Source organism: Schistocerca nitens, chromosome 12 (assembly GCF_023898315.1).
Source record: "Schistocerca nitens isolate TAMUIC-IGC-003100 chromosome 12, iqSchNite1.1, whole genome shotgun sequence".
NCBI lineage: Eukaryota > Metazoa > Arthropoda > Insecta > Orthoptera > Acrididae > Schistocerca > Schistocerca nitens.
Window position 1 is genome coordinate 103,275,036 of NC_064625.1, and position 13,404 is coordinate 103,288,439.

At 41.6% G+C, this 13,404-nt stretch overlaps 1 long non-coding RNA gene across 1 annotated transcript in view; it reads left to right on the plus strand.

Moving 5' to 3' along the window:
* LOC126215236 (uncharacterized) overlaps nt 1-13,332 on the plus strand; it is a 31,899-nt gene extending 18,567 nt beyond the window's left edge. The window contains exon 3 of the long non-coding RNA XR_007542109.1: nt 12,929-13,332. This is a non-coding gene — a long non-coding RNA (uncharacterized LOC126215236). The remainder of the gene's footprint in view (nt 1-12,928) is intronic.
* Nucleotides 13,333-13,404: the final 72 nt, after the last annotated feature.

Sequence of the window (13,404 nt, forward strand, 5' to 3'; positions counted from 1 at the left end):
CACTGCAGGTCCATCTAAGAGAGGGTGTGCAGCAACAGATTTAATTGTATTAGTCCTCTTGACAGCTGCTGATGTTTTAAATTCTACGTCTTCAATTGTTTTATATACTGTTTGGCGTGAACGACGTCTCCACCGCCTTCTATACGGCATGCTGGCAGCGATCCAATGCAGTTGCGTGTGCGACAGCAGCAGCGCGAATGACGCGCCAAGCGCTTATCGCTCGCTTATATAACATGGCTGCGCTACAGCGCTGTGTTAACTCGTACCGCTGGCAGGCAGCGCCCATGTTATCACTCAATGGCAAACTCAGCGGCACGGCCCTAGTAATTTTAAGGGCCGTGCTCGCTGCCAGGCGGTTGCGCAATCGTCGCGGCGGCCGCTGACGTCACCGCGGCGGCCGCTGACGTCACCGCAGCGGCTCTGCGCGCTAACACTTGCGGTAGCAGGACTCTATGTGTTGCAGGGGGGGCTGCGCCCCCCCCCTGACCCCCCCCCCCTGCCAAAACAAAACTCCCAACCTAACCTCGTATTCAGGGCTACGCTACAGATCAATTGGTCTTGTAAATCAATAACTATATTTATGAAAGTACAACGTACAATCTCCAGTAAACTTTACATATTCACAAGTACCTTTTCCTTTACACCATATGTACACACTTTCACTAACATTAATCTTACGTCTATTATGGGTATATAGGACAAAGGGAGAGGCTGCCATATAGGTTGATTTACCGAAGTCTTTATTAGCTGTTTCGGCTACATGATAGGTTTTGTAGGCTATGATATCTCTGTCCACAAATGATTCCAGTCCAGTGACACTTGTTACACCTGTTCCCCCACGTACAATGGCAATCATTAACAAATTTACAGTGAATACAAAACTTACTTTATGTTTTTCTCATACATGGAGCAGTCCAACAATCGCTGCTTTTGTATGTATGATATTTTGTAAAAATTAAATGCCCTGGCGTGCGCGTAAGTATTTTTTATCGTCACAAGGTTTACAAAAGCGTTTCCTTTCTTGATGATAACATGGTTTTTCACACTAAATGAAATATAACTTGTAGCGGTGCTACACAACACGTCTTAACAAGTCGGCGACCAAACATCAAAGGTAATAAAGTACATGTTAACATATCGGCGACCAGAAGTACAACTAACTACAAAGACTCTAGAATTTTCCTAACAAATGATAAATTGTTCTTTCTTCTGTTTCGCAGCTTCTTGCTATCAAGCGCTGTGGCAATGATTTTAAATATCTGCGCCCAACGAGTCATAGTGTACCTTTTAAAAGCTGGCCGCGCTTCTTGGTATAGGCGCACGTTATAAACAGATTTCATTTCTTTACTCTCGCGTTGTCATGCTTAGTATCATTACAAACTACAGCTCGGCTATCCTTTTCTCATATGCAAGATGTCTGAAATCCAATAATATCACAGGATGTATACGGAGAAGGGCAGCACAAGAGGCCACAGGTTTGTCTGACGCGCAGGAGAGTTAAGAGATACTGAAGGAACTGAACTGCAAGGTTCTTGAAAATAGATGTAAACTATCCTGAGAAAGTCTATAGTAGTTTCTGACCAGCCTTAAGTGGCCAGCTATATATGACAACCCCCCTACGTCTCACTCACATAGGGATCATGAGGATTAGAATAGTTGCTGGATGTGCAGGGGCATTCAAACCATAATTCTTCCTGCACGCCATACACAAATGGAACAGTAGGAAACACTAATAACTGGTACAATGGGATGTACCCTCTGCCATGCGCCTCAGTGGTTTCTACAGTATAGACGTAGATGTCTATTAGAGCAATACATTTTAGCAGCATGCTACTGTCATCATGTGTGTTACAGTTACATGCTCATCACATTAATATGAAGTGTGACAAGGTTTATTTGCTGGATGCGCCAGTTGGGTTATATTCCAAAACACAGCATTCATTGCCCTCTCCCTCCACTCAACTCCAGTTCAACTACTACTACTACTACTTATCACTAGAGCCTGTTCTCACTGAAACATTCATCTTGGGTTGCTGCAGATGTTTTGAGGGTTGCTGAGAAATTAGAAATATCCTTCGTAATTCCTGTCTCTGATACAAAAAGAGGGATGATGGCAGTTGGTAAGGACATGTCCTCACAGCAAAGGAATCTGTTTTATGCATTCAAATAAGTTTTTAGGAACTGGGAATATAGCTGAAAACAGAGTAATATATACATTAACAAACAACAAAATTGTTTTCCTGGTATCACTGTGGAAACAAAATGCCTACAAAGATGTAACTCTTTAAAAATGAATGGCTTCTTGGGATGACATAAAAAGAGAGAAATTGTGCCAGTAAGTTGAAAAACCTGTTCGCCATGTACGTTACTTTTACACTCACAAAATGAAATAAAACTTCTAAAATTTGTAGTTACAGAAAAGTAGGTCAGTGAATTGCATTGTTTTCTGCTTGTTTTCTTCATATATTTAAATCACACCTTGAGAAACTATAAAAATGAAAGCTGTGGCCAACGAATCAGTAATACAAAGGCTGTAAAAAGTCAATGTAAACTTCTTCTCAACTAAGCAGACTCGATCGTAAAACTTTTATCTCACAAATTGTCGTAGCAGTTTCGTAGCACCATCTTTTAAATGCATGTTTGCATCCTTTACTGGGGCAAACTTGCACACCTGTAATCTCTTTATTCAGAAACATTTCTACTCCCTACACCAATGCTACTGCTTCTGCCTTCTTTTTATTTATCATCTACATGTTAAAATAAAACCTTTCTATGGCCAACAAAATTTCTTGCGAAATGAGGAAACATGCCTTCATCACGCAAGAACAATGCCTCAAGGGTCAGGGGCTCATAAACGCTTCTGCTACAGCCACATCTCTGGCAAAATGGTACACTTCCAAGCCTGAAAAGCCCTCTGGTAGAAGGCAAAGTCACAGACTCTGACCTGGAATCTGTCAACATTATTGTGCAGAAGCAGTGAGTAAATGGGATTTTCTGTTCACCTTTTGTATAATCTGTAAAGTGAATTAGCTATAAACTAAGGACTAATTTGAGGATTTGAATTTATGGTAGCCTTTTGGAATCCTCACATCAACAGTTAAAGTGAGCAAAAGTAGGATGATGCTCAGCACACTGAGTTCCAAGAAATACATTTGGATGCGTGAGGAATATAATAAAATGCAGATATAAATTTTTCGAAACTTCTTTGCAAGGTTACGACACATTTTGATTAAACCAGTTCCTTCTCTAGACCAGCCTCATTAATTACTTCCTTATATCTGTTTCATATTCAACAGTGCACCTAGCACTGGATTTCTCAATGACATAGTTACTAACAATGCCAAATTGAGTTCACTGATATTTGATGAACGACTATCGGTTCGTAAAATAGTACTCGTGCAGTACAATTACATGGAGTACATAATGTGCTGTTTTCTACTATGCCATAACCAAAATACTATTCAGCCTGAATGCCCTTCAGTGAACTAAATTACGAGACAGTTCGTCAATTTGAAAAGAAAAGAAACAGATTATGTATTGTATAATGTTTATTATACAATAAATTAATGTATTGTGTAAATTGTATTGCAAACTGCAAAATGACCATAAGTGTTATATATGTTCTTGTTAAATTGTTCATGTGCAAAAATATAGAAATGCCTGCTGAAATAAGTTATGTCAAATTACTCGGAAAAAAGGTTAACTATTATATCTCCCATACAAAATATTTGATTTGTAACTATATGTTAAGAGACGAATAAACTACATTCACATCAATGGCTTGCATGGAAATTCTATATACTGAAGGGTATTGATTATTTGCATATCGCCAGTTGCTTGCGACATTTCATTGTGAAAAAGGCATTGTAAAAAACTGTAGCACACCATCTTCAGAGTAAGTACTTATACTTACTTATCACAAACATACAAACATTTAAGCTGATAGGTACTGTTCAGAGGGTAGTCACATAGTTTAGAGAGAGAGAGCGCGGAGGGAGGGGCGGTGGCAGGCTATAGGTGCATTGATGCCCCTCACATACTGTTAAATTGTTCACCAGTAAAAAGTATGCCTGCTCTATAAACCTGCTGGTAATTTCTGCAGCATCACAGGTCAGCACCATGCCGATTCCAGTAATATCTGCTGATCTGTAGTCTCACATTTGTACCTAGAGATGTCACTACAGTGTGTGCTCACTGTCACTGAGCCCTAAATTATTTTGCTGATTACTGTACTTACAGCAACACAGAGCTGCTTTGCACATGACTGTGTATCTGCTTTCACGTAAGTTATGGCCACTGTTCTTCCGTCCTTCATTCTCCTATGTTTTGAGGCAAAGGGGGATGAACACAATTTCCTCCTCATATCTCCACGAGAAAAAATTGCACAGGTTCAGGTCTGGTGATCTTAGAGGTCAAGAAAGCAGGGCAGTGTCTCGAGGTCTCACGCCACTGAGGCATTGTCACTAAGAAACCGATGTATGTCATTCCGTCAGTGTGGTGGAGCTCATTGCTGTTGGAAAACTAAGTCATCAGAACCCTCACGATGTTGTTGGAAGAGACAGTCCTGCTGCCTTAGAAGATAGCCGTTTCCAGCCACTGCATTTTCCTGAAAAAAAGTACCATCTACTTTTTCATGAAAAATCGCTGCACTCATAGCCCAAGTACTTTTCAAAGGGTGGCGATGCCGAACTCCAGACCAGGGCTCACCTTACCTGATGTTTGTCACTCACCTCCAGTGTTCTCTTGCTCTGTTGAGGCACATACCACCTGTGTTATTCCCCATACCCAGCATCCTTAAGTTTTGCTGCTCCTCTGCAATGGGCATTGGGGTATGTCATAAATGAAAGCCTTCAGCAGGAAACACACATACTGGTTGATTCTGAACAACAATGTGGAGGCCACAGAATAAGAGGAACAGCCATGTGCTAACTTCCCCTACACTGTCAGTAGAATTTGTACTATCACCAGTTAGCTTTCCCAAACACCATACGTGGAATTTCTGGCCCTATGCACCCATTTCAAAGGGTAAGAATCTGGCATCCCAACCTTGTGAGTTTGAAAGCCTGCCAAAATGCACAGGTCTCTGACAGATGCTAGACAGTACTGCTACAACCTTCAAGCATTGCTGTCGCAGAATACTGAGCCACACCTAGCTGGGCAGCACTGACAACTGCCATTTATAGCTGGCAGCACAGCGATTGTCACAGTTCACTGCACTCTGAGACAATGATGTGTAGTGAGATCAGTACCAATTCTAAGTTTGCTACCTCTTTAAGTTTTTGAGGTGGACTTATTATATATGAAGACAGCAACTGTTCTCGAAAGAACAGAATACTGTTGATGACCGTGCAGCTTTTCCCTGGAATAAATTATGACTAACTGAAACCCTCAGCTGCCGACATGTGTTGTTTATATACCTCGATGTGGACAGCTGAAAATGTGTCCAACGTGGCTCAAACGGATAGAGCGTCTGCCATGTAAGCAAGAGATCCCGGGTTCGAGTCCCGGTCGGGGCACACAGATGAATAGCGCGACTGCAGGGACTTCTTATCCCTTGCACGCTCCCCGTGAGACTCACATTGCCAACTGTCCACAATTCTACATATGTAATGTACCTTAGACATTTGCCCATCCACTCATCACTCGCGCACGCTTTAGCGATTCCCGTAAGAGTTTGGGCAACCTGTGCGCATTCGCACAGACGGAGGTCAATGGCTGGGTAGCTTTTAATTATATATATGAAGACAGTAACTGTTCTCGAAGGAACAGAATACTGTCTCACGGGAAGCGTGCAAGGGATAACTCCCTGCAGTCGCGCTATTCCTCTGTGTCCTCGGTGGCTCAGATGGATAGAGCGTCTGCCATGTAATTAGGAGCTCCTGGGTTCGAGTCCCGGTCGGGGCACACTTTTTCAGCTGTCCACATCGAGGTATATCAACACCTGAGGTTAATGATAAAATCAAATGAAGCAAAGAAATTAGTTGCAAGTGCAGTGTTATTGTTTCTTTCTGAGGATAATTACTTGTTTTATATGTTCTTTCCAATATAGAGCTCCAAATTTCGATTAGTATCATAAATTCTAGCTTTCCTATTTTTCTGGATAAACGAAGGGCATTGTCTCCAGTCTCTCTTACGTGTTCTGCATCTTCTGTGATGGACGTCAAAGTTTCTATAATTGGTTTACGATCTTCATTCAAGGCAGTTACTGCATCAGTTCAGACTGATCATCTGGTCTGAGAGAGCCTTACCAACTTTTTTTGAACCTAAATGTTCTGTCAATATATTCCATCAGTGTATAGACCTCAACAAAAAGTTGTATGCTTTCTGAATGATTTCAAGAAACTTGTGTTGCCTGTGATACACACCCAGCAGCTTGGACACCTACCAAGTTTAGTGAATGTCCCACCATGGTACGAAGGTGGCAAATTCACATTTCTCCTTGATTCTTGCTTGTAGACCAATATACTTCCCTGACATATTTGAAGCATTGTCGTAGCTTTTTCCTCCTCAACCTTTTACGGGAGTATCAAGATTTTTAAAACATTCAAGGTAGTTTCCGCTAAATACTCAGATTTATGGCCTGTAATAGTGTTCCTTTTAAAGGTTCTGGAAATTTATACCTGTCTTTTACATATCGAATTATAAAAGTTAGTATGCCCAATCTGTCTCGTGTTGACCAGCTGTCAACACTAATGGAACAATATTTTGCTCATTTAACTCAATTTGAAATTTATTTTTTAGGACCTGTTTGACAGAACAGGAAAACTCATCACAGATATTGGCTGATCAATAAGAAGTGTTAACTTTTCCAGGATTCCCCAATTTTTGTAAATGTTCTGCAAGAAGTGGATTGAATTTACTCAATAATTCCACACATCCCAAATAATTTCCATTGCTGGAAGATCCTTGAATTTTATTGTGACTGTGAAATGGAAGCCCTCTCGATGTCAGAAGTTCTAAAACAGCTACAATCCATTTAAATAAATTACTCTAGTAATCCACTTGGTGTTGAAATAGTACATCTGTATCTCTTCCAACTGTTTTACTTTGTACCAGATAAGTCATCATAGAGCACCTATGTATTCGGCTATTTTCATGTGTTACAGTTATGTGATTGATGTTTCCAATCGTTACATCCACTTGGAGACCATAGATTTTCATCAGAAGGGTTAAATGTGCAGCATCATGAAAAACAAAATACAGAGTTACTGGAAGGTGACTACAACAACCATTTTCTTTAGACACTTTCATTCCTCTTCAATTTGTGAATAACTAATGCTTTGTTGAAATACCTAGTTACTGATTTATTACCACCTTTGAAGTTTCTGGATGTCTGAGGAAAGTCAGAGTCTTTATTTTGAAAATATACAGGCCCCTCACAAATCAAAATTTTGCAGAATGAGATTTTCACTCTGCAGCGGAGTGTGCGCTGATATGAAACTTCCTGGCAGATTAAAACTGTGTGCCCGACCGAGACTCGAACTCGGGACCTTTGCCTTTCGCGGGCAAGTGCTCTACCAACTGAGCTACCGAAGCACGACTCACGACCGGTACTCACAGCTTTACTTCTGCCAGTACCTCGTGTCCTACCTTCCAAACTTTACAGAAGCTCTCCTGCGAAACTTGCAGAACTAGCACTCCTGAAAGAAAGGATATTGCGGAGACATGGCTTAGCCACAGCCTGGGGGATGTTTCCAGAATGAGATTTTCACTCTGCAGCGGAGTGTGCGCTGATATGAAACTTCCTGGCAGATTAAAACTGTGTGCCGGACCGAGACTCGAACTCAGAAACATCCCCCAGGCTGTGGTTAAGCCATGTCTGCACAATATCCTTTCTTCCAGAAGTGCTAGTTCTGCAAGGTTCGCAGGAGAGCTTCTGTGAAGTTTGGAAAGTAGGAGACGAGGTACTGGCAGAAGTAAAGCTGTGAGTACCGGGCGTGAGTCGTGCTTCGGTAGCTCAGGTGGTAGAGCACTTGCCCGCGAAAGGCAAAGGTCCCGAGTTCGAGTCTCGGTCGGGCAAGGAAGTTTCATATCAGCGCACACTCCGCTGCAGAGTGAAAATCTCATTCTGGAAACATCCCCCAGGCTGTGGCTAATCCATGTCTCCGCTATATCCTTTCTTTCAGGAGTACTAGTTCTGCAAGGTTCGCAGAAGAGCTTCTGTAAAGTTTGGAAGGTAGGAGACGAGATACTGGCAGAAGTAAAGCTGTGAGTACCGGGCGTGAGTCGTGCTTCGGTAGCTCAGGTGGTAGAGCACTTGCCCGCGAAAGGCAAAGGTCCCGAGTTCGAGTCTCGGTCGGGCACACAGTTTTAATCTGCCCGGAAGTTTCAAAATTTTGCAATTTATTTCTGTAGAATGTTCATGAAAATAATAAATGGCATGTCGATGTTTCATTTTACGTCGCTATTCACTCTGTGCAGAACTGTGATTACAATACGTACTTCCTTATTAGCTTTGTCCAGGGCAGTCATTAACGTTCAACTTTTTCAAAATTTGTTTTTCGGTAATAAATACTAGTTATTGTTTGGTGAACTGCCATGAACTGGAGTGCCCCAACCACTCGCAGGGTCCTGGGCATGTGCCAAGGGTGCCCAGTGGGTAAGAGGGGCCTGGTCCTTAAGCAAAAACGTTATGTAACACAGAAATGTATTCTCTAGATCAGGCTGTTCCAACCGAGCTCCAGGGAGCCGGAGCGCTCACTGCGGCAGCTCGGAGCCCGCGTGGAGGGGGAAAGAGAACTCGCTGCCCCCTGGCCGCAACTGGCGCAATAATCCGTGTTCAAGGACAGCTATGGCTAGCCGCGGGAGCCCTGTACCTCTATTGCAGGATACCTTTCTATTCATTGAAAGGGATGGTCGTCCGCAATGTCTTGTATGTCATAAAGTATTTAATTCTGCGAAGAGGTACAATATACGACGACATTACACACATCTTCACGCAGCGCACTACGATCAGGTAGAAAGCGTTGCACGCAGAGAACGGGTAGCTGGGCTTAAGATCGACATACCTTGAGACGTTAAGATTAAAAACCGTTTCGTAATACGGAGGGTATTGAAACATGCAACATAGTTCGTGTTCTGTAATACGTTTATAATTTTCAGGTGAATGGCAGTGGAGAAAACAATACTGAATCTGCAATTTGAGCAAGCTACAGGGTCGCTCACATTGTGACGAGTGGCAATCAGTTTTCAGTGGCACCACTCGTAAAATCGTGCATGGTAGCAGTTGCAGAATGTTTGTTTCCAAGGGAGGTGCAGGCAATTGAAGGGGTTTGCATGTCGGAGCAAACAATGTCTCGTCGAATCCTGGACATGGCAGCGGATTTAGACACAGCTCAGGAAAAAGGCGGAGAGCTTTGTTGCATTTTCGCTAGCGCTTCACGAAAGCACCGACATATCGGACTGTGCTCAGCTTGCAGTCTTTGTGCGTGATGTCGACATGGAGCTGCAAGTAAATGAACTATTGGATGTGGTACCACTCGACTACATCGCAACAGGACGTGACCTTTTTCGAAGCGGTTTGTGAATCAGTGGACAATATGAATTTGCTATGGGATAAGATCCGTTCTGTAGCGACAGACGGTGCACCAAAAATGATCGGGCGCCAGCAAGGTTTTCCTTCTCATTTGAAAAATAAACTCTGGGACGAATTCAGGAAAGACATTTTGACTCTTCATTGTTTTATTTACCAAGAGGCACTGTGTGCTGAAACAGTAGAGCTAGGTGGTGTAATGAAAGATGTCGTGAAGTGTGTGAATTTTGTGCGGCATCACGGTATGAATCATTGCTAGTTAAAAGGATTCCTGAAAAATATGGAAGCGGAGTATGGGGATATACCTTACCACAGTACAGTTCGTTAGGTGAGTCGGGGAAAAGTTCTTGAGGTTTTCTTTGCCATCCGTGAGGAAATATCCCTTTTTCTCGAAATGAAAGGGGAAGAAATGCGTTGTATGAAAGATATAAAATGGATATCAGATTTGGCGTTCCTAGCTGACATAACTATGCATCTGAATAATTTAAATCTGTCATTGGAGGGCAATGACCAGATCAAAGCGTTCATGGAAAAGTTACATTTATTTGAGAGGCAGATGAGTAAGGGACATTTAACGTTCTTCAATCGTCTTGCTTCTTTAAAACTACCTGAAGGTACTACTTTCGGCGATTACCAAGCAAAGTGAAAGCAGCTCATCACGTCGTTTGAAACACGGCTCCGAGACCTCGCTAGTTTGGAAATGGAACTTAAGGTGTTCAGCACTCCTTTTCAAGTTTCCCCTGATGACTTGTCACCGTCACTTCAACTGGAGATTATTGATTTGCAAAATTCAACTTTGTTGAAAGAGAGGTACTACAACACGTTGGATTTGTCACGATGGTATTGTTCATTACAGCAAAAACATTTCCCAAGCTTCACGACAATGCCGCTCAGATCATGTGCGTCTTTGGATCTACGTATTGTTGTGAGCAGCTCTTCTCAGCAATGAAAAGAGTAAAAAGTAAGGAACAATCGTTTCTTCAGGATGCAACAATGAAGACCACCCTCCGCATTAAAGCTGCGAACACTTTGACGCCTGACATTTCCGATCTCGTAATGAAAAGAAAATGTCAAGCTACAGAGGCCCAATAAATTTAGTACGCAATTTCTTGTAAAACCGTTCTTTCTTATTTATTTCCTGAACATCGTATTTTCTGGTGTAGCATGTCACCACGTCTTAGCAGCTAAGAGTATGAGGTTGTCGATCTTGTAAGACACAGCTGGCACATCAAAATGCTTGCCTTGCCGCCTGCCTCAGCCAGCCGTCCCTCTCTAAAGTTAGTAACAGTTACGTTTTTCTTACGTCAATTTCGAGGAGGATCACTAATGACAATAAAACCTCTGTAAATTTCTGAGTAAAATAAGTATAGTGAAAAAAAGGGGAAAAGCCAAATTTATGTTTTGTAATAGAAATAATTTGCTTGTAAATGTTCATAACACCCTTAATAAAGAACTACAAAGATCCATGTATATGAAACTTCCTGGCAGATTAACTCGGGACCTTCGCCTTTCGCGGGCAAGTGCTCTACCACATGAGCTACCGAAGCACGACTTACGACCGGTACTCACAGTTTTACTTCTGCCAGTATCTCGCCTCCTACCTTCCAAACTTTACAGAAGCTCTCCTGCCAACCATGCAGAACTAGCACTCCTGAAAGAAAGGATATAGCGGAGACATGGCTTAGCCATAGCCTGGGGGATGTTTCCAGAATGAGATTTTCACTCTGCAGCGGAGTGTGCGCTGATATGAAACTTCCTGGCAGATTAAAACTGTGTGCCCGACTGAGACTCGAACTTCAGTAAAGGAGAACTGCAGGAGAACTTCTGTAAAGTTTGGAAGGTGGGAGGCGACATACTGGCAGAAGTAAAGCTGTGAGTACTGGGCGTGAGTCGTGCTTCAGTAGCTCAGATGGTAGAGCACTTGCCCGCGAAAGACAAAGGTCCCGAGTTCGAGTCTCGGTCGGGCACACAGTTTTAATCTGCCAGGAAGTTTCATATCAGCGCACACTGCGCTGCAGAGTGAAAATCTCATTCTGGATCCATGTATATCATTATAAACTACATTCTTTCATGGGTAAACTGTATTTTGAAATACCTAAGGGGACTGGTCTGTGAATACCAGGGGAAAGCTTGAAAAAATTTTCAGTGTTCTAAGCAGTGTAACTCAAACAATAAGATTTTTAAGCCCATATAATGCTTACCATCTTTTTAACACATCTTTTGGGAACATTTTTATGTATGATCCACAGCTTGAGTACGTGCACATTTTTTTATTGTATACAAATAATTGGCATTGCTTACTTAACTTGAAAAATAAAATACATCATAGGTACATATTACTAAATATACTAATAAAATAGTGTAAATAATGTACAGGAAAAAATATAAACCTATCTTTAAAGCAGACATTTGAAACGATGGTGCAGTCATAAATTGCAGCATAGAACAATTTTAAGTATTATCAAAAATTTTGGAAATGAATGCTTTTTCTTCAAAAAGCATTTAATTTTCAAAGTCAAGAGTAGTCTACTTTTTAGTTAAGCATGTTTCAAGATAGAAGACAAAATTTCAGATCTGTCTTTAGTAGTTTTTAGCCAAAGTGTATCAGAACATGAAATAATTCAACTCTCGGGAAATTTAAGTTAGTTAAAGCTGGCTTTTTCTATTAAACCTGCATGGCACTAATGCATCCCACACCCATATTCACCTTGTTTCCTTTTTTCTTCTCCCTTCTCTTTCTCATACTTATTCCTGCTGCTTTGGTGGCTTCCAACACTGAATTTTCTGCTTCGAAGAGTCTCGGGTTGTTTTGAGGAAGGAGACCAGACAGCGAGGTCATCGGTCTCATCGGATTAGTGAAGGAAGTCGGCCGTGCCCTTTCAAAGGAACCATCCCGCCATTTGCCTGGAGCGATTTAGGGAAATCACGGAAAACCTAAATCGGGATGGCCGGACGCGGGATTGAACAGTCATCCTCCCGAATACAAGTCGAGTGTCTAACCACTGCGCCACATCGCTCGGTTTCGAAGAGTCTCCTTCGGTCAGTGGCTATTTGAGTTCCATGCATATTTAGTCCACCAGGCATTGCCACCAGTTCATAACACTAGGCCTTGACACTGCACCATCGTTGGAAACACAGAACAGCATCTAGCACACCTATTTTCAAAGTATTTAGTCCTACTAGAACATTTTTCAATATCTGCTCCCAATACAATTCTTGAAACTTTCATTTGGATTAGGAGTCCTACTATATAAATATTTCTCTATTAATCTTGTCACTAAGATCCCTATGTGTAGGTTTCATAACTTCCATTATAGCAAATTGCAAAGAATGCTTATGGTTGTAGGTATCACCTTGATTAACAGCCCTCTGATTGCCCACCTGGCATTGTTTCAGGGTGTGGCTGAGTGCATGACATGAATTGTCATCTGTGGAAGATTTATGGAAGAAAGCAGCCCATACTGCCATTTTTGTTTCCTCAAGGTCATTTTTATTTGGTCTTACGGCTTGTCCATAATAATACTGGAACCTGTCTATATGTAAACTGAAGACTGCATATTACACTATGCAACCATTAAAATGTAAATCAAATGAAAATAGCACATTGGAACTGATAGGAAATGGCTGATTGCGAATATCACAAAGACAATTCAAAATTAGCTCTATTTTTCGTTTTACTATGTTTTAAGTTGAAAATCAAATATTATAATGGCTTGTCAGTCATAACTAGTGACAATGAAGCATGTTGTCCATGTTCTTACTTGTGTGCAATATTTTGGGTATAAACATTTTGATACCAATTTGAGTGATCTTTTTGTCTCCCTCCTCTTAAACTTCATTGACTTTATTAATGCATGTAATATTTTTTGCAC